Source organism: Bos taurus, chromosome 8 (genome assembly GCF_002263795.3).
Source record: "Bos taurus isolate L1 Dominette 01449 registration number 42190680 breed Hereford chromosome 8, ARS-UCD2.0, whole genome shotgun sequence".
Taxonomy (NCBI): domain Eukaryota; kingdom Metazoa; phylum Chordata; class Mammalia; order Artiodactyla; family Bovidae; genus Bos; species Bos taurus.
Window position 1 is genome coordinate 13,635,314 of NC_037335.1, and position 22,790 is coordinate 13,658,103.

Below are 22,790 nucleotides of genomic sequence, written 5' to 3' on the forward strand. Positions count from 1 at the left end.
ACTACAAATATCATTCAAGAAAGTCTTTAAAAACAAGCTGTCAAGCTGGTTAAATATTTAAGAAATACTAAAACTCTTTACTTTTGCATGACAAAATTTTCACATTTATTTATTCAAATTAAGCCACATAGAATTCTATCGTGTCAAGAGTACTCACAGAGAATTCTTATAACCATTCTTACTTTAGAATTCTAAGTCAAGTGACTTGTAGAAAATCTAGATTAAATAAAGCCATACAGATCCTTTAGTGGTTTAACAGTATGTTTGTGATCTTTTGCTATTTTTCCTTTTGAGAGATAGGACTTAGATACCCCTTATCAGAGGTTTAAGGTGGACTAGGGGGATGAGAATCCCAGGGACGGGGGAGCCTGGTGGGCTGCCGTCTATGGGGTCGCACGGAGTTGGATATGACTGAAGCAACTTAGCAGCAGCAGCAGGGGGATGGTTGTAGTGAATAGCCTAAGACAGAAATGTGTAAATTCCTCGATTAGGTTGTAAAAGGCACTGCATCTTCATGCTTGCTTCACTCTTTTAGATTTCTTGCCTTGTTGTTGTTGTTCAATCGCTAAGTTTTGTCTGACTCTTTGTGACCCCATGGACTGCAGCACAACAGTCTTCCCTATCCTTCACCATCTCCCAGAGTTTGCTCAAACTCATGTCTGTTGAGTTGATGATGCCATCTAACCATCTCATCCTCTGCCTTCTCCTTCTGCCTTCATCTTTCTCGGCATCAGGGTCTTTTCCAATGAGTCTGCTCTTCACATGAGATGGGCAAAAGTATTAGAGCTTCAGCTTTGGCATCAGTCTTTCCAATGAATATTCAGGGTTTCTTCAGTGCTCAGCGATCGGGTTTCCTTTAGAATTGACCTCCTTGCAGTCCAAGGGACTCTCTAGAGTCTTCTCAAATACCACAGTTCAAAGGCATCAATTCTTCAATGCTCAGCCTTCTTTATGGTCCAACTCCTGCTTTGGGGGAATCCAAGTACTATGTCATGAGAACATGTAAGCATCTCTGTAGAGAGGTCCAGTGACTAGTCTCTGTGCCCCTCATGACCCTGATCTGCACTGATTGCCAGTGAGTGAGCCTCCTTGAATCAGATCCTCCAGGTTTAGTCAAGTCTCCAGATGACTGCAAGCCCTAGTCCACACACACCCCATCTACAGTATGAGTAGCTGAGCCAGACCATGAGCCAGAACCAGCCAGTTAACCTGCTCCCAGATTCCTGGTCCAGAGAACCTGGGGAGGATATTACTTGTTTACTGTTTTCTGATGCTGCATATTCTCTGATTGTACTATATGAACTAAAAATCAGAAAAAAAAAAAAAAAAAACTATTTTCAGTAACCATTTCATTTCAATAGACTTAAATGTTAAATTTGTAAGTTTGTAAATATTTCAGATTTTGCAATGGCAAGAAGCCAGTAATTTGAATCACAGGTCATGGTTTTAAATTACTTTATTAACATTTACCAGCTAGATTACATATTTCCTTTGGCAAGTAAAAGGAATCCAGGTAATGTTAAGGATGTTTATTATCTCAAATAACCGCAAGTCCAGAGGTAAGCTGTTATAAAACAAGTTAATACAGTGACTCAATAATGCAAAAGTCTGATAAACTTCTGTGTGTCTTGAAATGTATCTTATTTGCTACTTGAGTACAGTAACTCCCAGCATCGTGTCCTACAAAAATGTATGGAAAGCCTACAAGATGATATTTATTGTGTGTCATTTGTTAAAAGCAGGAAAAACAGTCATAAGAGTCTTCATTCTGTCTTATTAATTTAGATTATGTCACTAGAATTGTCAAGATTGATTTATAGTATTAGCATTTAAATCTTTAGTCTTGGGATAAACCCATGAAATATATATCTTCCAATAATGGGACAAACTTAAAATTGTATTTTTTAGGCAATAAATTTGGTAACAAGGATAGGCAACCAATATATACCAAAATATTGATGTGATGTTGAACATTGCAAAATTTAAATATTATTTTCCCTTCAGTTCTTTTCATGTTAAATTAGAATAATGCCTTCATTAAAGGGCTATTATTATTACAAAGCTCCTTGGGAGAACAGCCATGATGAACCTAGATAGAGTATTAAAAAGCAGAGACATACTTTGTGAACAAAGGTCCATATAGTCAAAGCTATAGTTTTTCCAGGAGTCATATATGGATGTGAGAGTTGAACCATAAAGAAGGTTGAGAGTGGAAAAGTTTATGCTTTTGAACTGTGATACTGGAGAAGACTCTTGAGAGTCCCTTGGACAGCAAGGAAATCAAACCAACCATTCCTAAAGGACAACAACACTGAATATTCATTGGAAGGACTGATGCTGAAGCTGAAACTCCAATACTTTGGCCAACTGATCTGAAGAGCCAACTCCTTGGAAAAGACTCTGTTACTGGGAAAGACTGAGGGCAGGAGGAGAAAGGGGTGACAGAGGATGAGATGGTTGGATGGCATCATCGACTCAATGGATGTCAGTTTGAGCAAACTCCAGGAGATAGTGAAGGACAGGGAAGCCTGGCATGCTGCAGTCCATGGGGTCGCAAAGATTAAGACAGGACTGAGCGACTGAACAACAACAACAAATTATTATATGGTGTAATATGTATTCCATATGCTTCAGAAGGATCTATATTCATAGAATAAACTCACATATTTGTATACATGAATAAATGGATTGTACTTTTTCCTAACGAATAACAGCTTTCCCTTCAATTTCCTAAACAGGTAAAAATTGACTCTATTGGAGATATTAGGGCATTACAAACTATATGCTGTTAGAAACACAATTATGCACTCCTGCCTTGAATAACAGAACTGCAATTTTAAAACTAGTACATCTCATGAGAAGTCATACGTTGTGCTAAGTCGTTTTAGTCACGTCTGATTCTTTGCAACCCCATGGACTGTAGCCCACTAGGCTCCTCTGTCCATGGAATTCTTCAGGCAAGAATACTGGAGTAGGTTGCCATTTCCTTTTCCAAAGTCATACATTGTATGTATTTAATTTAGGGAAGAAGGAAAATTCATGACCTTGATAGTAGTAAATCTTAAGGGATTCAGTGAAGGATTGCTGCAGTTATAGTGTGAAATTATTAAATATCATTTCATCAGACATTTTATTAGCTGTCTTCCTAGTTGAGGAACTAAGAGACTACTTTCAATCTGGTTGTTTCTGTTTTGCTTAGATACCATTATTTAGGAAGACCTAAAAGTATTATTTAAATTCAGGAATTTAGGGGCATAAATATAATTGATTTAGAGTAATTAAATAAGGACATTAGACATGAGTCATTAGACATAAGTCATTAGATATGACTTGGCATGCCAATTTAAGAACATCTAAGTAAATAGCCACTAAGTCATGTTCAGCTATTTGGACTGTAGCCCACTAGGCTCCTCTCTCCATGGGGTTTCCCAATAAGAATACTGGATTGGGTTGCCATTTCCTTCTCCAGGGAATCTTCCCAACCCAGGGATCAAACCCATATCTCTTGCATTGGCAGGTGGATTCTTTACCACTGAGTCACTTTGGAAGTCCATAAGTACAAAGTCAGTTAAGCAAAATTATAAAACCCTGAGTACTTAAATTAGTTTTACACTATCAATCCTTTTTAGTGTAATTTTCTTAAAATCCAGAGGCATGAGTAACTATATTATAGTTTCAAAATATATAGGACACTAAGTCTACAAATATTTTATAAAATAAAAGGCTTCTATCATTCTTTGGCCAGAACTGCTTACTCTAAGCCCTTGAGAAATCCGTAACATTTGTATATTAGAATGTCATTTTCAGTTCAGTTCAGTCGCTCAGTCGTGTCCAACTCTTTGAGACCTTGTGAATTGTAGCATCCTAGGCCTCCCTGTCCATCACCAACTCCCAGAGTCCATTCAGACTCACGTCCATCGAGTCAGTGATGCCATCCAGCCATCTCATCCTTTGTTGTCCCCTTCTCCTCCTGCCCCCAATCCCTCCCAGCATCAGAGTCTTTTCCAATGAGTCAACTCTTCGCATGAGGTGGCCAAAGTACTGGAGTTTCTGCTTTAGCATCATTCCTTCCAAAGAAAACCCAGGGCTGATCTCCTTCAGAATGGACTGGTTGGATCTCCTTGCAGTCCAAGGGACTCTCAAGAGTCTTCTCCAACACCACAGTTCAAAAGCATCAATTCTTTGGCACTCAGCTTTCTTCACAGTCCAACTCTCACATCCATACATGACCACTGAAAAACCATAACCTTGACTAGACGGACCTTTGTTGGCAAAGTAATGGCTCTGCTTTTCAATATGCTATCTAGGTTGGACATAACTTTTCTTCCAAGGAGTAAGCGTCTTTTAATTTCATGGCTGCAGTCACCATCTGCAGTGATTTTGGAGCCCCCCCAAAAAATAAAGTCTGACATTGTTTTCACTGTTCCCCATCTATTTCCCATGAAGTGATGGGACCACATGCCATGATCTTCATTTCCTGAATGTTGAGCTTTAAGCCAGCTTTTTCACTGTCCTCTTTCACCTTCAACAAGAGGCTTTTTAGTTCCTCTTCACTTTCTGCCTTAGGGTGGTGTCATCTGCATATCTGAGGTTATTGATATTTCTCCCGGCAATCTTGATTCCAGCTTGTGCTTCTTCCAGTCCAGCGTTTCTCATGATGTACTCTGCATATAAGTTAAATAAGCAGGGTGACAATATACAGCCTTGACGTACTCCTTTTCCTATTTGGAACCAGTCTGTTGTTCCATGTCCTGTTCTAACTGTTGCTTCCTGACCTGCATACAGATTTCTCAAGAGGCAGGTCAGGTGGTCTGGTATTCCCATCTCTTTCAGAATTTTCCACAGTTTATTGGGATCCACACAGTCAAAGGCTTTGGCATAGTCAATAAAGCAGAAATACATGTTTTTCTGGAACTCTTTTGCTTTTTCCATGATCCAGCAGATGTTGGCAATTTGGTCTCTGGTTCCTCTGCCTTTTCTAAAAGCAGCTTGAACATCTGGAAGTTCAGGGTTCACCTATAGCTACCCCATGCCTGAGGCTAGGGGCAGCAGCCGGGAGGACCTACCCCACCTCCAAGAATGTCAGTTTAGGTTTATTCAAAAAAGACATGTTCAATATTAAGATGACATTGATCAAATTCACTTGAGAAATGTATACTTTTCACTGATATCGCTTTTAACTCCCTGAAAGAGCCTTTAATACTCCTGCTCATACTCTGAGACCATCAGATCTGTTTTTATCAAAATTTTCAATGACCTTCAAGTTATTAGATTTAATGGATATTTCAGGAGTACCATCTTCTGTGATATCTAAGCCATATCTGGTACACTCCCTCTCTTCTTCATACATGGGTGGGAAAGTCCTTCTCTTGGCTTCTGGGACCCACTCTCCTGGTTTTCTTCTTGCCAGATCAGTAGCTTCTTCTCAGTCTCTTTAGAAGGCTCCAGATTTTAGGAATCTCTTGAAGTTGGAGTGCCTCAGATCTCAGTAGTTGGTCTTTATCTCTTTTTTATGATCACTAAAAGTTCCATTTATATATTGATTCTTTATAGATTTTCTATTTTCTCCAGACTAAAATCAAGACATGTTTGTTGAGGCATAATCTACTCTTGTTTAACTAATTATGTTAACTCAGCATGTCTAGTTGAGCTCCACATCTTATCCCCATAAACTTGCTCCACCTGTGAATTCTTTCATCTCAGTTGTTAGTAAATCCATCAAGGTTATCTTTGTTTTCTCTGTCTCTCTCTCTCTCTTCAGAATCTGACATTAACAGTAAAGAATATTTAGTTACATTTTCATTGAAGAATAAAGAAGTAGAGAGACCTTCATTCACTGCCTGAAAGAAAGATTGCATTCTTTTGTTTTAGCAATCAGTCTTTTCCTAGAAAGAGAGAAAGAATAGTGATCTGATCTTGTAAAGAGTTAAAGAAAGTAGAATTCTCACGGATTGGAGGACTTTGAAAAGTGGTCCTGTTTAGGGATTGGCTGAACTACTTCTGTGAGAGCATGTTATTAAATGTAGCTCTTTCTGATTGGTTGATGCTTAGAAGTCTGGGCAGCAGAATAAGATTGTTGCTGCTTGACTAATTCAAAGAAGTATGCTGTTGGAGGAACAAACATGGGTCAAATCTGATGCCTTAAACCTGACTCAGATTGTTTCTGGCCATAGCAATAAGTAACTATCAATATTTTCCTAGGAAGACAGGAACTTATTATTCTCAAGAGAGATAGAAAATATATTTCCTTCCACTCAACTATGTGTTCAAGTCATGTTTCCTTGCACTTTCTCTTTTTATTAAAACCCTGAACTAAAAAACTTGTAGAATTATGGCCAAAAGTAAGAGTACATTCAATGTATGAATTGGGAAGAGGAGTTAGTATGCTAATGGGCAGCAGATTATTTTTTTCTTCAAATATGGAGATATAAATGTAGTAAGTATTTAAGTGAAAGTTACTCAGTTGTGTCTGACTCATTGCGACCCCATGAACTATACAGTCCATGGAATTCTCCAGGCCACAACACTGCAGTGGGTATCCTTTCCCTTCTCCAGGGGATCTTCCCAACCCAGGGATTGAACCCACGTCTCCCGCATTGCAGGTGGATTCTTTACCAGCTGAGCCACCAGGGAAGCCCATAAATGTAGTAGTCCAAAGAGAAAACTATGTCATACCAATAGCAATGATCATATTTTCAAAAAATTACCAATCTGCAAACATAATATACCTTTGGTGCTTATCATAGTATAAAGCTTTGGGTGTGAATGTCAGAAATGTTCAAAGAAAGGAAAATGATGTGAAAAGGATAACAAAATTGAGATATTATTCTGGATATTGCTCTCAGAATTTTAACAATGGACAAACATTATAAGAATTATATTGCATCAGGATAACCCCAAGATGATTTTAGGACACAGATAAAAAATGTAAACACATATAGCATCCATTAGCAATTCATTAAGGAGTGGAAATACCTTTGGAGAACATATTCATATTTTATTCCATCATGTAGGGCCAGTTAATCAAATGTGACTAGTATCACTTTTGATTCCAATGTAGAGGATTACATAGTCTTGATTTAGAGACCAACAAATTCCTGTTACAGGTGGTTTCTGTAGCAAAGTAGATAATTTGTTTAAGACCAGCCCATAAGAAATATTTTCAGGCTGTGTCTTTTGTTTGGCTTGTTTCACTTTAGTGTTTTTAAAAACATTCTTCACTATTTGTGTTATTATATAACTTTTTAAAAATTATTTTTAATTAATAAAAAATTAATATGCTTCAGCACTTCCACTTAATATTGATATAAAATATTTTTATTTGTTCATTTGACTTATAATTGTCATATTTTTCCAATAAGAAAACAAAAAGGTGAATCTTATTTTATAATCATAATGAAGACAATAAAAATGAATTATTACTATAGAACCTATATAACTATAGAACTTATATAGAGTTATAGAATTTATATAACTGTAAGTGTTACTGTTGGTAAGTGTTAAATGAGAAAAAAAGTGAAAGTGAAGTCGCTCAGTCATGTCTGACTCTTTTCGACCCCATGGAGTGTAGCCTACCAGGCTCCTCTGTCCATGGGATTCTCCAGACAGGAATACTGGAGTGGGTTGCCATTCCCTTCTCCAGAGCATCTTCCCAACCCAGGGATCGAGTCTGGGTGTCCTGCATTGTAGGCAGAAGCTTTACTATCTGAGCCACCAGGGAAGTCCAAGTGTTAAATTGGAAGATTAATATAAAAGACTTCACAAACTAGTGGCACATACCAAGCAATCGATACATTATGGTTGTTTTTTAAAAATACAAAATTATGATTGTGTTTACTCATATTTCAATTAAATAAAATGTAAAATAATAATGAAATATACTTTTCACTTATTCAGTGGACAGCAACCTGAAAGTATGATGAGTGCTGGGATACACTTGTAAACATCATTGGTGACAGTATAAATTGGTTGAATGCAATATAATTCATTCTGCACAAACAGCAGACAATAATTTGAGACTTTACTAGATATCTCACTAAATTGCTGAAAATATTGAGAAGTTTAAAGGCTACTCATCATCAGGACCATGCGAAAAACATTTCATAGGATCAGCCTTGCAAAAACAGAACTGCTCAGGTCTCTGAGCACTTGATTCAGCTGCCTCAGTACTAGGGACGCTAGACACATCATCTGTGTGGGAATCACGGCAGTGCTGCCAAAGATGATGGACATAATGGGACCCTGTAGCCTGGCTGTTGCTGTGACTTCTACTCCTTCTGTATCCTCTACCTTTTTGCATTGCTTATTTCTGCTTCAAAGCCCAGGATAGCTCACTAACCCTTTTACTAGTCTCATGGAAAATTCAAATTTATTTATTGATTGATTTTCTTCAATGGAAGATTTAGTAAGTTGCAATAAGCCTTGACTGTCACCCCCCCCCCTTTGTTTATCTATAGGCAACAGAGAGCAGTCCAAGAAGAGAGTAGCAGCCCAGTGCTTTTACTGGTGTCCTAGGGTTAGAACACAAGAATCTCTGAAGTTCAGAGATTCAAAGGTAGAGCAAAAGCTGAGGGATGCCTGTTCTGAAGAAGAAAAACAAACAAACAAAAAAAGCAAAGAGATTAGCTTAATAGTCTATGCCATGTATCCTCTGAAAGCATTTTCATATTTATTGCATGGATTAAGAGGCCAGGAAGGCAAACAGAAACCTGAAGCCAAGAGTCCTGAAAGCTAATCAGAATTTGTGATTATCTTGCAGTATTTGGGTTTTAAAATGTGGAGTGTAGGTCATACCCAATATGAGTAGCTCTAGTGAATATTTTGGAGAAGGCAATGGCACCCCACTCCAGTGCTCTTGCCTGGAGGGTCCCATGGACAGGGGAGCCTGGTGGGCTGCAGTCCATGGAGTCACTGAGAGTCAGACACAACTGAGCGACTTCACTTTCACTTTTCACTTTTCTGTGTTGGAGAAGGAAATGGCAACCCACTCCAGCGTTCTTGCCTGGAGAATCCCAGGGACAGGGGAGCCTGGTGGGCTGCCGTCTATGGGGTCGCACAGAGTAGGACATGACTGAAGCGACTTAGCAGCAGCAGCAGCAGCAGTGAATATATTAGATTTGTAGCTGAGTCCCCTAAAAAACTGCTACTGCTACTGCTAAGTCGCTTCAGTCGTGTCCAACTCTGTGGGATCCCATAGATGGCAGCCCACCAGGCTCCCCTGTCCCTGGGATTCTCCAGGCAAGCATGCTGGAGTGGGTTGCCATTTCCTTCTCCAATGCATGAAAGTGAAAAATGGAAGTGAAGTCGCTCAGTCGTGTCCAACTCTCAGCGATCCCATGGACTGCAGCCTACCAGGCTCCTCTGTCCATGGGATTTTCCAGGCAAGAGTACTGGAGTGGGGTGCCATTGCCTTCTCCGAGTGGGGTACTCGAGTGGGGTGCCATTGCCTTCTCCTAAAAATCTATGTTATACTAATAAAAGTAAACCATAAATAGGCAAGTCCCTATGAAATCTGAATCCTAGTACACATAATTGTCAGCAGAACATTAAATCCTTTTTTGGGGGAAGATAAAAGCTACACTTCTAAAACTTTTTTTTTTTTTTTTTAACACACAGTGACTACTATTACATCTAAAATTACCAGACACATCTAAATACAGTACTAAATTATTTAAAACCAACACAAAAAAGTCAACAAAAATAGATACACATACAATCAAGATGTGTTATTAAAAACATTAAAACAACCATAACTAACTGTACCTAACAAGATGAAATTTTCATAGGAGAGTTCATACATAGGAGATAATAGTTGGATTAGAAAAAAGAAAATACAATATAGTGATTGCTATCTCCGTAAATGGTTTTAACAGCAGATTGGATGAACAAAAAGAGAATCAGTAAAGTATAATATAGGTCAGTACAATCTGAAGAGAAAAATGCATGAAAAATGGAGAAAAGAGCCTAAGAAACATTTGAGACAAAAATGAAAGTCAATTATCCTAATTAAAGTACTGGGAGATTGGCCTGAGTGGAGTGAGGCAGGGCAAAGGGAAGAAAAACACCAAGGATTTAAGAATAGTTCCACGCCCCCAAATATAATGAACACAGAGAAAACCAAGTCTAGAAAAGTCATTGAAAATTGCTAAAAAAACAAAAGTCTGAAAAGCAGCCAAGGGGGGGTGGGGGAAATAGGACCTCATATGCACAATAATAAGATTGACAGATGCATTTTCAAAATAAAAATTGTATGTGAAGTTATTGTGTTTTTATGCTTTATTTCAGTCTGCTTATAATTAGTTTATTAAGTATTAATTTAGATACCATACTATTTAAGATAATATTTTTTTTCATAGGGTGATGGTCTTGAGATATGATCCATTTATCCCAGCTGATGTGACTGGTGCTGGCATCCAGCACTCAGCTGTCAGCTCTTATAAGAGATTACTACCATCATGCTTCATGATTGCCTCAACTAAACATGATTATCACAAAGGTCATGACCCCACCTCTGATTGGTCCATATTCAGTGATTGCTTACAGGAGTAAAACTGCCCTGCTTTCTCATCCATAGTCCGGGAACCACTTGGATAGGTCATCCCATTCTCAGTACTCGGTGCAGAGATGACTGGAACCTTCCATTGAAACTGCCTTGCAGCTTGATGTCTTCCTCTTGTTCAACTTCCTTTGTTCTCATCCACGGCTGATGACCCCAAAAGAACACAGCCTCCCGCTTTCTGCTTCAGAAAGAAGTCAACCTGTGACAAGTAAGTTCCGTATTTTCTCCCTCTTCTTGGGGCAGACCTCTATTCTAGGTTCTATTGAAATAACCTTTTATTGTGCTTACTCTCTCAAGATATTTATGATGTTTCATTATATTATATACACATACACACTAGAATAAAGTGATGTATTAGCTTAAATAGGAATAAAAGAAAGAGTATTAGAGGCACAAAGATAAAACAGCTACAAATTGGAATGTCTCTCTTCACCTAAGTATATTAGCTTGGTATAAGTGTGTATCATTTAGTAAAAGAGGAACAGAAATTGATTTCCAAGCAAGCACCTACATGAGAGCTTTAAGGAGCTTTTGACTATCAGTAAGGGACACTATAGTTGTGCTGTCAAAAGTTCAGAAATAACAGGGGTAAAACCAATGAATCACCAAAGCAGTTCTTAGTAAAGTTTATTGCGCACACAGCAAAAAGATTGTTTGTGAACCAGAAGCACTCAATCCAAATATGAATGAGGCTCAGGGGTGTATCGTTATTAAGCTTTTCTTTTTTTTTTTTATAGTGAGGAGACAGTGAGTGTCCTTCTCAGAGATTGGTTGTAATACTAGAATTTTATTAAATGATACGAAATGGTGGTTGTCTCTTATAGATTTTGAGAAACAGTTTTGTTTATGATTTCAAGATGTGTAAATAAAAAGTGACCCAGGTCATGTTAATCTAGCAAAATGAGCTAAATTAAGCTTTGCTTATAGCACTAAACTGGTTTCATCTGCTCAGGGAATTTTCCAAACTGGTCTCCATTTTGGTCTGAAGATACTGGTGATGTCACAGGCACTGAGCAAATTAAGCAACACCTAAGTGCTTTAGAAAAATATATTTACCTTAAATAGTGGGATTGTCATGTATTTTTCTCCTTTATTCTTTAGAATTTGAGAGATAAAATGTTAAAAACCTTTTTACATTTATTATACAATGAAATTTGTATTAGTTGACTATTTTTCAACAATTTTATTGAGATGTGACTCACATGCCATGCAATTCACCGATTCAAAGCTTGCAATTCATTTTGTGTGTGTGTGTTTTAGTATATTCACAGATAAGTGCAGTAATCTGCAGTCAATTATAAAACATTTTATCACCTCAAAAGGAAACCCCATATCTTGTGACTATCATCTTTTTAATCCTTTGTCTCTATACCTATCCCTAAGCAATTGTTTTTCAGTCTCTATATTTTTATTTTCTAATCATTTTATGTGAGTGCAGTCATAAAAGTTGTGATATTTTTGACTACTTTATTTACCATATAGTCTCAAGATTCATTTGTCTTGTATGTATCAGTACTTCATTGCTTTTATAGTTGGATATTCTCTTGTATGGGCATACCATATGTTGTTTATTCATCCTGCAGTTGATGGATGTTGTTTCCACCTTTTGTTTATATGAATAATGCTGTTTAAATATTCATATACAGTTTTTGGTGTGGACATATATATTTATTCCTCTTGGGTGTATACTTAGGAGTAGAATTGCTGGGCCATAGGAAAACTCTACCTTTAATCATGAGAGGACTATCAGTCTGTTTTCCAAAGTGGCTTTAATATTTTATATTCCCACCAGCAGTGTATCAGTGTTCCAATTTCTCTATTTCTCACCATCGTACATTGTTATTTTCCTGTAATACTTTATCCTAGCAGATACGAAGTAATATCACACTGTGTTCTGGATTTGCATTTTTATGATGACTAATGATGTCAAGCATCTTTTCATGTGCTTAGTGGCCAAATATTTGTATATCTGCCTGGAAGAAATATTAATAATATTCAAAGCATTTATTCATCTTTTAATTTTTTGTGTTTTTATTATAGTTGTAAAATTTTTTTAATATATTATTGATACAAGTCCTTTATCAGACAAATGACTTGCAAATATTTCCCCTATTCTGTATGTTTTCACTTCCTTGATGGTGCCTTTGAAGCAATAAGTTGTTAATATTGATTAATCCAGTTTTTCTGTTTTGTTTATTGCTCATGTTTTTGTGTCATTTATAAGAATCCTTTGCCAAATCTGAGGTAAAAGAGATTTACTCTTGTGTTTTCTTCAAAGAGTTTTGTAGCTTTAGCTCATATATTTAGGACCTGGATCAATTTTTATTTAATTTTTAAATAAGCTATAGGGCAAGGGCACATCTTGATGTTTTGCATGTGGCTATTTAGTATCAGTCGTTGTAAAGACTCTTCTTTTCTCTTTGGATGGTCATGGCACCTTTGTAGAAAATCATTTGGCTATATGTGTGTGGATTTTTTGTTTTCGTCCATTTAACTGGCATCCCAGATGGCATTAGTGGTAAAGAATCTGCCAGCCAATGCAGGAGGCCCAGGAGATGAAAGTTCTATCCTAGGTCAGGTAGATCCCCTAGAGTAGAAAATGGCCATCCACTACAGTGTTCTTGCTTGGGAAATTTCATGGAAAGAGGAGCCTGGCAGGGTCAGGGGACTGCAAAGAGTTGGACATGACTGAGTACACACTCTCACACTCTCTTTCTCTCTCTCTCTGATGGCCTGTGGGAGATCTCGTTCTCTCCATTGAACTTTATCTCTGTTCCAGTTTGAGTTTCATACTGTCTTGATTACCATCTTTGAAGTAGGAAAATGTGAGGTCATATATTGTGTTTATTTTTCAGTTGTTTTGGCTCTTCTGGTTACTTATAATTTTATGTGAATTTTACAATCAGCTTGTCCATTTCAGTAATGAAGTCATCTGGCATTGTTATGGGGAATGTGTTGAATTTATAGATAAAATTGGGGAATGTTGCTATTTTAACAGGATAAATCTTTCAGTCACGAGCATGGATTGTACTTCCAGTATTTAGATATCATTTAATTTCTCGAGATATTTTGTGGTTTTCATATTATGCAAGATTTTTACTTCGTTTGTTAAGTGTATGCCTAGTTTTTATTCCTTTCCTTTTTCATCTTACTATGAAACATGTCTTATTTTCAAGGTTGTTCATTGCAAGTATACAGAAAGACTGTATGAGTGTATGAAAGATTGTATAGGAAGATTGTTTTTCCTAATTAAGTATTTGTTTTTTAATGAAGCAGATGTACAAAATCATCAGTGTTTTGGGTAATGCATACCTTTTCTAGAGAAAGAGAATGAAAACAGTGTAGACAAGACTTGAAGCCTGGATGAGATTTTGTTTAAGATGGTAACAATAACCCGGTGTACGAGACAGCAAAAGAGACACTGATGTATAGAACAGTCTTATGGACTCTGTGGGAGAGGGAGAGGGTGGGAAGATTTGGGAGAATGGCAATGAAACATGTAAAATATCATGTAGGAAACGAGTTGCCAGTCCAGATTCGATGCATGATGCTGGATGCTTGGGGCTGGTGCACTGGGACGGCCCAGAGGGATGGTATGGGGAGGGAGGAGGGAGGAGGGTTCGGGATGGGGAACACATGTATACCTGTGGCGGATTCATTTTGATATTTGGCAAAACTAATACAATTATGTAAAGTTTAAAAATAAAATAAAATTAGAGGGAAAAAAAAAAAAAAACAAAAAAAAAAAAAAAAAAAAAACAAAAAAAAAAAAAAAAAAAAAAAATCTTTACAAATACACATAAAATTAATGATCAGAATATGTTTTGTGAGGCATATTAAATATATTTAAGTAGAAAATATATTTTCTACTTACTTATTCACTCATTCACTCAAAATATTTAAATATCTAGGATACTTAAACATACCTGTTGGAATAAATTTTGATGGTCCCTGGGAATACAGTAGTGACCCAAATTCCTGACATTGTATGCATACTTATTTAATCTTCCTTATAATTCAGTAGATTATAAATTACATAGGGTCAGTGATTGTCTTGTTTACTTTTGCCTGGTGAAAACACTAAGAAGTTATGCTAACATATAGGAATGGCATGTAACTCTAACATGGAGCTTTGGGGGAGAATTTACCTTTAATCTGGAAACTCAAGAATCAATACTGAAGGCAAAATAATGACCCCTAAGGATGTTCCATCCTAATCTTGTGAATCTATGAACATGTTACCTTACTTGGAAAGAAGGGAATTTGCAAATATGATTAAGCAGTTTGAGATTGGAAGATTACCCTGGATTATCTGGGTGGACCTATGTAATTACAAAAGCTCTAGTAAGTAAAAGATGGAGGCAGGATCCTCAGTGTCAGAAGGAAATGATGTGAACAACACTGTACCAGCCATATTGGCTTGGGGATAGAAAGAGTAACAAGCTAAGGACCTGCAGGCAGGCCCTGGAAGTTTCAAGGAGGCAAGGACATTCTGTACTATAACTTTCTAAAGCAGTGCAGCCCTGCCAACAGCATGACTGTAGCCCATTCGGACCCATTTCAGAGTTCTGTCATGCAGTGTCACCAAAAAAAAAGTGTAAACCATCAATTAAAAAAAAAACAAAAATAAAAATTTGGTAGTAGCTGTGAGAAAGCAGCACAATAAATAAGAGGCAAGAAGGTCTCACACTGGTAGAAAAACTGTCATATGTCAAAGAATGCAGGGAAGAGAGAACATGGGATTTCCAATTTTAAAAGTAGTAAAATATAGTTTGTGGAGAAGGGCATTCTTGCCTGGAAAATCCCCATGGAGAGAGAAGTCTGACGGGCTACAGTCCATGGGGTCACAAAGAGTCGGACACAACTGAGCGACTATCACAAAATACAGTTTCAGCATGTAATTTAGGTCAGAATAAAAAGTAAGTTGAAAGTTGAAAAAAAAAGAAAGTTGAGCCAGATGATGAATCTTGCAAATCTTGTAAGGAACAGAGCTTTTATTAAGGTAATGGAGAGATTCTGAAAACATTTAAAGCTGGAGGTAACTTGATCTAATTTTTGTTGTAGAAAGGTCATTCTGAGTTCATTGTGGATTCCCAGTAAGCAGAATTACATTCAACTGTTTTAATTCAGACTTTAGGTATTAATGACCTACAGGGTAGTGCTATTGTCATAAAAAGGATGAAAAGGATTAATAAGATACATAGGAGTTAGAAGTAACAGTGAAAACAGTGGACAATTAAGACAATGTTGATATCATGGCTTCCTCTGGATAATGTATGAGGTGTAGAATTACTGAATGATATATCAATACCAAAGGAGCAAGTTTGGGGAAATAGAAGTTCAAAGATTCAGTGATAGATATATCAAGTAATAGATTTCTCCAAGTTGAGATCAGTTTGCTTTATGGATTTGAATTAAAAAAAAAATTCAGAGTTGAATGTATAAAATTAATTGAAGCCATGAGGAAATTGTTTGTATACTTTGCCAAAAAGACAGCAAAGAAGAAATGGCTCTAGAACATAATCTGGTAACATTTAAGATTTTTTATTTTTTAAACATTAAACTTTAATCTGAACACATTACTTTAGCTCTGCTGTATGACAGGCTTTGGAGTCCAACAAAACAGTATAAATCATGCTTTCATATTAATAGGTCAAGTTTTTAAAATACTTGAAACTGTTTCCCAATTTTTCCTTTGTATATAATAATTTCAAATTTGATACTTGTATGAGGAAAAATAGGATATAGTATGTGTGATGCCTAGAAAAATAGCTGGTTTATAAAACTGATTTATAAAAGTGATTTAGTGATCATTTTGTAATGGTCACTAAACAATGTCTATTATTTGATCACTTATTAACTATAATTTCTAATGTGATTTAATATATTTCATTTGATACATTAAATATTATTTTCTTACTCTTAGATAATGAAATGGCAAAATACTACATATAAAATTGGACTTAACAATTCTATAAAAACTAATCTATGGAATTATGGAAAAACCCAGGGATCAAACCCAGGTCTCCTGCCTTGCAGGTGGATTCTTTACCAGCTGAACCACAAGGGAAGCCCTTAAAAAATAGAACTATGAGGCATAACTCAAAATATTTCCATTAGAATAAATTAATACTGTATATTGGTTTTAGCTAAAGATATGCATATTCAAATTAATGCAATGCTTGAGATTTACCAAAGTATTGCTAAGTTTGTTATTACAAATTCTGTTAATTGATGCAGGAACTAAAGAAACAGCCTATCACAGCAAGATTCCTCCTCTGCTCTTTGTTTGTGTATGATTGTTAAATATCTAATTATCGCACTTTGCCTGAAGATTATCGGGGCTTCCTAGGTGGTGCTAGTGGTAAAGAACTCGACAGCCCTTGCAGGAGACAAAAGGGACACAGGTTAGACCCCTGGGTTGGGAAGATCCCCTGGAGAAGGTAGTAGCAACCCACTCCAATATTCTTGCCTGGAGAATCCCACGGACAGAGGAGCCTGGCGGGCTGCAGTCTGAGGGGTCGCAAGGAGTAAGACAGGACTGAAGAGACGTAGCACTGAAGATTACCAAAGGTTACAAAACATAAACATTAGCATTTCTTCCCTCTAAATAACAAAATTTCAAACCTTTCAAATAACTATTTACCAATGATTTTAATCCAGAAATGTAATAACTCTCCATTCCCTGTGTTGCTATTATACTTTGTCATAGTTTAGAATTATTATATATAGAGTTCAGAGCTTAGAATTGAATTATTATGTATCCTTGTTTTTTGAGTTAAATTGTAAGACCTTTCATGGTAGCAGTTATGCTTTAAAATTGTGTAATAGCTTTTAGAGTAGTGAGTATAATGGTTGTTACATAATAGATACATTTTGATTTATTAAGGAGTAAGTGTAATCCTCATTATTTAATTTCATCCATTATATAGAAATTTTAACCTACTTTTTTCTCATTTGATTTATTTTTGTAATAGTTGTATAAATCAGAGATCATAACAGCAGTTAAAACAATCAGGAACGCTTGAAAAGAAAAGTAGCACTCCTAAAAAATAACTTAAAAATAGCTGTGGAATAATTGCATCAGTGACCCAAACAAATTAGTCGGTAACAACTGAAGAGTTGTGTGGAACTAAAATTATAGTGAGTATATTCCTGCATACCCCACACATATAAACATATGCATTTACACACTCAAAACATTTTTACACACACAATCACAAAACATGATTTTTTTTAATCCTACTGAGCATACAAACGTAGATAAAGAATTGAAACTGATCAACATTTGTATATATATAAATTTTAACACATGTAGTCCATCAGCATGTGTTGATGTCTACACATGGACATCACCAGATGGTCAACCCTGAAAACAGGTTGATTATATTATTTACAGCCAAAGGTGGAGAGGCTCTATAAAGTCAGCATAAACAAGACCAGGAGCTGACTGCGGGTCAGATCACGAACTCCTTATTGCCAAATTCAAACTTAAATTGAAGAAACTGGGGGAAACCACTAGACCGTTCAGATATGACCTAAATCAAATCCCTTATGATTATACAGTGGAAGTGATAAATAGATTTAAGGGACTAAATCTGATAGACAGAGTGCCTGGTGAACTATGGATGGAGATTCATGACATTGTAGACGAGATGGGGGTCAAGACCATGCCCAAGAAAAAGAAATGCAAAAAAGCAAATTGGCTGTCTGAAGAGGTCTTACAAATAGCTGTGAAAAGAGAAGAGCGAAAAGCAAAGGAGAAAGGGAAAGATGTCCCTATTTTAATGCAGAGTTCTAAAGAATAGCAAGGAGAGATAAGAAAGCCTTCCTCAGAGATCAATGCAAAGAAACAGAGGAAAACAATAGAATGGGAAAGACTAGAGATCTCTTCAAGAAAATGAGAGATACCAAGGGAACATTTCATGCAAAGATGGGCTCGATAAAGGACAGAAATGGTATGGACCTAACAGAAGCAGAAGATATTAAGACGAGGAGGCAAGAATACACAGAAGAACTATATAAAAAAGAACTTCACGACCCAGATAATCACAATGGTGTGATCACTCACCTAGAGCTAGACATCCTGGAATGTGAAGTCAAGTGGGCCTTAGGAAGCATCACGGTGAACGAAGCTAGTGGAGGTGATGGAATTCCAGTTGAGCTATTCCAAATCCTAAAAGATGATGCTGTGAAAGTGCTGCACTCAAAATGCCAGCAAATTTGGAAAACTCAGCAGTGGCCACAGGACTGGAAAAGATCAGTTTTCATTCCAATCCCAAAGAAAGGCAATGCCAAAGAATGCTCAAACTACCGCACAACTGCACTCATCTCACACGCTAGTAAAGTAATGCTCAAGATTCTCTAAGCCAGGCTTCAGCAATACATGAACTGTGAACTTCCAGATGTTCAAGCTGGTTTTAGAAAAGGCAGAGGAACCAGAGATCAAATTGCCCACATCTGCTGGATCATGGGAAAAGCAAGAGAGGTCCAGAAAAACATGTATTTCTGCTTCATTGACTATGCCAAAGCCTTTGTCTGTGTGGATCACAATAAACTGTGGAAAATTCTGAAAGAGATGGGAATACCAGACCGCCTGACTTGCTGCTTGAGAAATGTGTATGCAGGTCAGTAAGCAACAGTTAGAACTGGACATGAAACAACAGACTGGTTCCAAATTTGGAAAGGAGTACATCAAGGCTGTATATTGTCACCCTGCTTATTTAACTTATATGCAGAGTACATCAGGAGAAAAACTGGGCTGGATGAAGCACAAGCTGGAATCAAAATTGCCGGGGAAAATATCAATAACCTCAGATATGGCAGATGACACCACTCTTATGGCAGAAAGTGAAGGAAAACCAAACAGCTTCTTGATGAAAGTCAGAGAGGAGAGTGAAAAAGTTGGCTTAAAGCTGAACATTCAGAAAATTAAGATCATGGCATCTGGTCCCATCACTTCATGGTAAATAGATGGGGAAACTGTTGGGAAACTGTGGAAACAGTGGCAGACTTCATTTTGGGGGTTCCAAAATCACTGCAGATGATGACTGCAGCCATGAAATTAAAAGACGCTTACTCCTTGGAAGAAAAGTTATGACCAACCTAGATAGCATATTCAAAAGCAGAGACATTACTTTGCCAACAAAGGTCCATCTAGTCAAGGGTATGGTTTTTCCAGTGGTCATGTATGGATGTGAGAGTTGGCAATATAGAAAGCTGAGTGCCGAAGAATTGATGCTTTTGAACTGTGGTGTTGGAGAATATTCTTGAGAGTCCCTTGGACTGCAATGAGGTCCAACCAGTCTGTCCTAAAATCCAACCAGTCCTTCCGAAAGGAGGTCTGTCCTGAATGTTCTTTGGAAAGACTGATGCTCAAGCTGAAGCTCCAATCCGATAAGCTGACTCATTTGAAAAGACCCTGATGTTGGGAAAGTTTGAAGGCAGGAGGAGAAGGAGATGCCAGAGGATGAGATTATTGGATGGCATCACCAACTCAATGGACATTAATTTGAGTGGACTCTGGGAGCTGGTGATGGACAGGGATGCCTGGCGTGCTTCAGTCCTTTGGATCACAAAGAGTCAGACATAATGAGCACCTGAACTGAATTTAAACTGTGGTGGAGTTAATGAAGATAATGGTGACCTCCTTCAAAAGGTCCCATGCGTGTACTGTTATACTCAGTGTCCCCAACCCTGCAGCAGGCCACCCCCAACCCACACCTCTGCTGGAGACTCCTGGACACTCACTGGCAAGTCTGGTCCAGTCTCTTGTGGGTTCACTGCTCCTTTCTCCTGGGTCCTGGTGCACTCAAGGTTCTGTTTGTGCCCTCCAAGAGTCTATTTTCTGGTCCTGTGTAAGTTCTGGTAGCTCTGTGGTGGGGTTACTGGTGACCTTCTCGAAGAGGTCTAATGCCATACCCAAGTCTGCTGTGCCCAGAGCCCCTGTCCCTGTGGCAGTCCACTGCTGACCCCTACCTCCCCAGGAGATGCTCAAGCACAGTTCTGTCTCAGTCTCTGTGGGGTCTCTGGGTCCTGGTGCGCACAAGGTTTGTTTGAGCCCTCTGAGAATCTGGCGGGAATGGGGTTGGATTCTGAATGCAAATTGCCCCTCCTACCATCTTGCTAGGGCTTCTCCTTTGCCCCTGGATGTGTGGTGTCTCCTCATAGCTGCTCCAGCACCTACCATCTTACCGGGGTTTCTCTGAACTTGGACTTGGGGTATCTCCTCAGTGCCGCTTGCTCCAGTGCTGAGCACTGCTGCTCCTTACCTTGGACACTGGGTATCTTACCGCTGCTGCTCCAGTGCCACGCAATTCAATCCATAGCACATATGTGTTTCAAAAGCTGTTTAACACCTTCAGATCTTGAGTGTTTTCCAAGTTAGAATAATAAACTGGTGGTTAAGTGAGTTTCCTGATCACAAAATCTACATTGTGATAATTTTGAGATGTTGATTAGGGAAGTGGCAGTTTATTATCACCAGAATCAATTTCACAAAATATTAGGCAGTTTCCATGCCTCTTTCTGTTTCTGTTTATTCAGTGGTCTAGCCAAAACTCTGACCCAATTTAGTTATTTGCCAAAATGATTATTTTTTAGTGCAAAAATTTTCTATATACTTGTCTAGATTTGATGATTATGCATACATTTTTAGATACAAATTTCATATAAAATTAAATTCATAAGACAGAACATTGAACAAGTCTTGACTAATTCAAGTTGGAATGTATATTTTTTAAGATTTCTTTTAATTTTATTTATTTATTCTCGGCTGTGCTGGGTCTTCATTGGTGTGCAGACTTTTCTCTGGTTGTGGAGAGTGGGAGGCTACTCTCTGGTTGCAGTGCTGGCTTCTCCTTGTGGTGGGGCGGCTTCTCTTGTTGCAGAGCCCCTGCCCTAGGGTGTACGTGCTTCAGTAGTTACAGGACAAGAGCTCAGTAGTAGTGGTGTGCAGACTTAGGTACTCTACAGCATGTGGGATTTTCCTGGATCAGGGTTCACACCCTTGTCTCCTGCATTGGCAAGCAGATACTTTACCACTGAGCCACCAGGGAAGCCCCATTAGAATGTATTTTATATATCCTAAAAAAAAATAGTGACAAATAAGGGCTTTTCAGTGGAGAAGGCAATGGCACCCCACTCCAGTACTCTTGCCTGGAAAATCCCATGGATGGAGGAGCCTGGAAGGCTGCAGTCCACGGGGTCACTAAGAGTCGGACACGACTGAGTGACTTCACTTTCACTTTTCACTTTCATGAATTGGAGAAGGAAATGGCAACCCACTCCAGTGTTCTTGCCTGCAGAATCCCAGGGACAGGGAGCCTAGTGGGCTGCTGTCTATGAGGTCGCACAGAGTTGGACACGACTGAAGCGACTTAACAGCAGCAGCAGCAGCAAGGGGTTTTCAGAGATATTAGATTTTCCTCCACAACAGTTGTAAAATGTGTACAGAACTAAAGTAAATTGTAGACATTAGATGTAAAAATAGTCTACAAATACACAAAGTAAATGAACAATACATAAAATAACAGATAAAATACTATGTTGGATAATAAAATACCAATACTTGTTTGGAAATATTTGTCAGAAAATTAAAAAAAGAATAAATCCTTGATGTTTTCCTCTGAAGTGTAGAAACTAACGGTTTAGCATACTTTTATCCCAGCATGACTCTATTAGTAGTAATTTTTCCCCCTGAACATTAAAGAAAAAGAACCAAAAAACAAGAATTTACTACAGCTATCTTGAGTTCCATTTAGTGATTAAATGTGCTCTTTTCTGTAAGGCTGGGTCTTATTTTTAACTTTGTCATTTCATTTTAAAAGAAAGACGTTTTAATATTTGTTTCCATGTTTGCAATTTGATGTCTCATGTATTAGAACGTACTTTTAAATTGCAGTTTTCCCATCCACATCATTCTTGTTTCTTCTCTTTACTGCCATTTATTAATTTCTACTGCTTTTTTAACATGCTAATTTTGGTTTATATGTATTCCTTCTTCCTCTAGATGGAAAAAAAGTTGTCATTAGCAAGTACTAAGTGTTATTTTTGTCATTTTTGTTGTGTCACCATGTACTATGGAAATCACTCATTCAGTGAGGGCTAGCTAGGACATACAGAGAGTGCATTCTACGAAATTCATAAAGGATTACTTCTATTTATTTCCTGATTGTAAAACAATATAATTATACATCATATTTTGTTACATTGTAGTCACTAAATTCTTCCG

The 22,790-nt window shown here is 37.6% G+C and overlaps 1 long non-coding RNA gene across 1 annotated transcript in view; it reads left to right on the forward strand.

Annotated features, from left to right (window-relative positions):
- Window positions 1-22,790, forward strand: part of LOC132346039 (uncharacterized) — a 47,891-nt gene that overhangs the window by 1,543 nt on the left and 23,558 nt on the right. The window contains exon 2 of the long non-coding RNA XR_009495759.1: window positions 10,574-10,766. This is a non-coding gene — a long non-coding RNA (uncharacterized lncRNA). The remainder of the gene's footprint in view (window positions 1-10,573; window positions 10,767-22,790) is intronic.